Source organism: Rhagoletis pomonella, unplaced genomic scaffold, assembly GCF_013731165.1.
Source record: "Rhagoletis pomonella isolate Grant_MI unplaced genomic scaffold, Rhpom_1.0 Rhpom_scaffold_00002, whole genome shotgun sequence".
In the NCBI taxonomy this organism is placed as follows: Eukaryota; Metazoa; Arthropoda; class Insecta; order Diptera; family Tephritidae; genus Rhagoletis; species Rhagoletis pomonella.
The window spans coordinates 3,823,863-3,828,124 of NW_023458556.1; positions in this window are offsets into that span (position 1 = coordinate 3,823,863).

The following is a 4,262-nucleotide window of genomic DNA, read 5'->3' on the forward strand; positions in this document are numbered from 1 at the left end:
TAATTCTGTTTAAGTAGGCGAAATAGTTGGGCGAACGGTGAACGACAGCATCGCCCAATTCGGCGAAGTTTGCCGTTCGCCGGTATTGTATTTCAAGCATTAGTTAGGCGAATACTCTCTCTGTGTGCCCACGCCGCACATGAAATTTCATTGACTAAGTGCGTACATATCATTAAATCGTTAATAGTACCCGTTAGAGATGAGTTGGGGACTAATTGATTTCCAATTATACCCATAAGGGATGAGTCGAGACTAATTGACCTCCATTAGTACCCGTATGAGACTAGTTGGGAATAATTAATGCCCAATTGTACCCGATTGAGAGTAATCTCGGAATACTCTCTTTATAGATTAGTCGCACAATTTTTTGCAGGGTATCAATGCTGGGCACACCAACACAGTCTCATTTTGTCGTGGTATTAGTGGGTCGTGCTCAGTTATGGTTGCCACATTTTAATAAATGCAGTTAAAGGGGTATTTTTCGTGCATGGGTCTTTTAGGCCTATTTTGATTATACGTATAGTGAAATAATGAATCTTGGAAGATTTTAGTAACTAATACTATTAGTTTATAGAAACTTTTACTTACGAAAAATTTTGTACTTGTAATATTTAAAAAAATTTAAATTGATATAACTCATTTGTTTAATACCTAGGCACCGTTTTATTAGAATCAAGTTTTAAAATGCTGGCCGGCCAGATAATTTCGGTGTTTCGATTCTATTATTTTCTTATAAATAGCTATTTAGTCCTAAATATAGAGTATAACTTATAAATATTATTCATTAAGTATTTTTGGGCCTAAACCAGCATTTACATTTCTCTATCGATTTCTTTAGATAGAAAAAAATTTTACTAAAATAAAGTATGCAAGTTATGCCCATTTTTATAAAAGTCATGGGATTTATTATAAAATTAGTGAACGTTGGTCAGTATACAGCCCCTTTTATATTTTTTTTAAATCCACACGGCTTGAAAAAAAAAGTTTGCTTATATTAAAAATACGTAGGAATAACAGCATAATGGACATTGTGGCTTGTTGAAAGTTCTTTGAATTATAAACTGTAGTTCTTATATAGAGTCGCACTATTTTGTGTTTGAATCTTAGCAAAGGCACGCAAAAAACAATCTAAGAACAACACACCACTTTTTGTTTGTAAATTTCCTACGCAAAATGTGACAAGCGTGTGCTAAAATTACGAAGAAAAACAATCAACAGCCAAGCGTGACATAACCTTGGTGAAATCTGCAAGCAGATTGAATCGAAGTTCGCTGCTTTTCTTCCGTAAGTGATTCAATAATACAAGCAGGGATGCCGTTTGGATCTAAATAGATCCAATTGGATACATTTTTAGACGAATTTTTGCGGGATACTTATTTTTTCCTATCAGTATAAATGTGGATACTTTTTTAAATCGGCCAAAATTTTATATTTTCTATTAAGTTTTTTTGTTCAAAAATAGATTTTCATTAATGACGTTTTCTAAATGTTATAAAAATCGCTACTTAAGCGTGAAATTAGAGCGTTTTATTTTTGGTAAATGAAGCAATGAACATATGAAGAGATCTCTCCAAAGCAGTGTAATAAGAGCTTTAGCAGACGGCAGCGTTGATTCGGATCAACTCGGGAATTAACTGCAGTTAATCCGGATTAAGTCCCAGTTAATCCCGATCAACTCGGGAATTAACTGCAGTTGATCCGGATTAAGTCCCAAATAATCCCGATCAACGCTGCCGTCTGTTTAAGCTTTTAGGCGCAATTGTTTAGTTAGCTAACAAAATGCTTTAAGGAAGATCTTAATATAATAATAATAATAATAATGGATTGGCGCTTACACATACGTTAGTGTTTGGCCGAGCTTCTCCCCCGATTTGTGGCGTGCGCCTTGATGTTGTCACACAAAGGTCTTAATATATATATATAAATTAAATATATCTCTTTCATATCACATATCTTCATTTGTTAATATAAAAAGAAAGAAGATCTCAATATAGTTTAAAATACACTGTTCAAAAAACTAAATTTGATTTATTTAAGGAAATTTTTATGAATTTGACTGAAAAGACTTTTAATACACTCTATTTTTTTTGTTTATTTGCGCATATTAAGAAAGGTAACCATTTTCCTCTTTTAATGTGTGCAAATTTGCACACCGTGTAATAAAATTAAACACTGCCTGTTTAATTTAACATACCAAATTTGTCGCAGAGAGCAAAATAATACATAAAATGTTTAAAATAGAGTAAATGTAAGCCCCTAATGTTTATTATTTGTAGGAAATGTATTTTTAGTTTCAAAATTTTTACAACTTTAAACATTTCATGTGTATACTTATGTATATATTTTAAAGATTTCAAGTTCAAAATCGAATACTGAATATCTTATACGTATGTATATTTATACAGATTCCTGTTGAAAAATAGATATTTTTCAGTAGTAGTTTTGCACACACCTTTCATAGTGTACAGTTACAAATGTAACATATTAATTACTATTTTTTATACTTACTTTGCAAAATACTTATGTATAAAAGATGTAATTTATAAACTGAAATTACAAATGTTTGATTTTATGAAATATAAAAATATATATACACGTATTCCTAGTCCTTAGGATGGGTTAAATTATGTCTTATTCTTCAAAATGTTTGGTTTTCTTACAAATTATGAGATGGATACGTAAAAAAAGAAAATTGGATACATTTGGATACATTTTTGACTTGGTCGGTGATACATTTTCTTGGGACGGCGCGGCAACACTGAATACGAGGTTCGATAAACTGACAGTTGTCTCTCGCACTGCTCCCTTAGCAGTGGCGCCGTGTTGCTTCTTTGCAAATTTACATGGAAACAGTGCACGATTGAGAGAAATAGAGATTGCGCCAATCGCGGTACCGCTAATCCGCAAGAATGATAGAATACAAGATTGCGCCGATCAGAGAAGATTTTGGAGAATAACTTTTGTGTGACGTCACACTGGTGCAATTGCGAGAGAGAAATGCCAAAACGTGAGCAAGAATGGAAGAAGAAGAAAAAATGTTGCAAGGGAAACGTAAACAAGTTGCACAAGTGTGACGTCATGCAAACAACGATTCTGTCAAATTCATTAAGAGAGGAATAGCGGTCCGAGATCGGCGCAACCTTTGTATTCTCTCAATAGTGGCTAATCCGCTCTTTGTGATTTTGACAGAATGAGCTGTGTGCGTAATCTTGGTGCAATTGTTGAATGTGAGCATACGAAAAAAACCACATAACAATTCTAATATTTGTGCGTTAATATTTCTGCGTGGTTTTAAACAATTATTGACACATTAAAAGGCAAAACGAAGTGTACAGTGGCAAAGTGTAATAGTGAAAACAAAAGGAAAGCGTGCTATATAAGTTATTTTTTCGTTTCCTACGGACGCAAACCTGGCGAAAAAGTGTAAGCAGTTCTGCCGGGGAGGACATGCATTAAACACCAAATCCAGCTTTGTGCTATGTGTGTGAGCTATGAGCTTCTACATGGAACTATGTTGGCCTTTCCTTGGTGAACAGTGTTGCCGCGCCGTCTCAAGAAAATGTATCCCTGACGAAGACAAAAATGTATCCAAATGTATCCAATTTTCTTTTTTTAAATATACATCTCATAATTTGTAAGAAAACCAAACATTTTCATGAAAAATACATAATTTAACCCATCCTAAGGACTTGGAATACATGTGCATAAGTATTTTGCAAAGTAAATATAATAAATAGCAACTACACTCTAAAAAGAGCATGTAAAACTACTACTGAAAAGTATCTATTTTTCAACAAGGATCTGTATAAATATACGTATAGGTTGTTCAGTATTTGATTTTGAACTTGAGATCTTTAAAATATACACATAAATACACATATATAGAATGTTTAAAATTGCAAAAATTTTCAAACTACAAATACATTTCCTACTAATAATAAACATTACTTTATTTTAAACATTTTATATGTAATTTTGCTCTTCTGACAAATTCGTTATGTAAAAGTAAACAGGCAATGATTAATTTTATTACACGGCATGCAAATTTGCACACATTAAAAGAGGAAACTGGTTACTTCTCTCAATATGCGCAAATAAACAAAATTTTTTTAGAGTGTATTTAAAGTATTTTCAGTAAAATTCATGAAAGTTTCCTTAAATAAATTAAATTTAGTTTTTTAAACTACATTGAAATCTTCTTCCTTTTTAAATTAGCAAATGAAAATATGTGATATGAAAGAGATTACTACAGAAAGAGTATA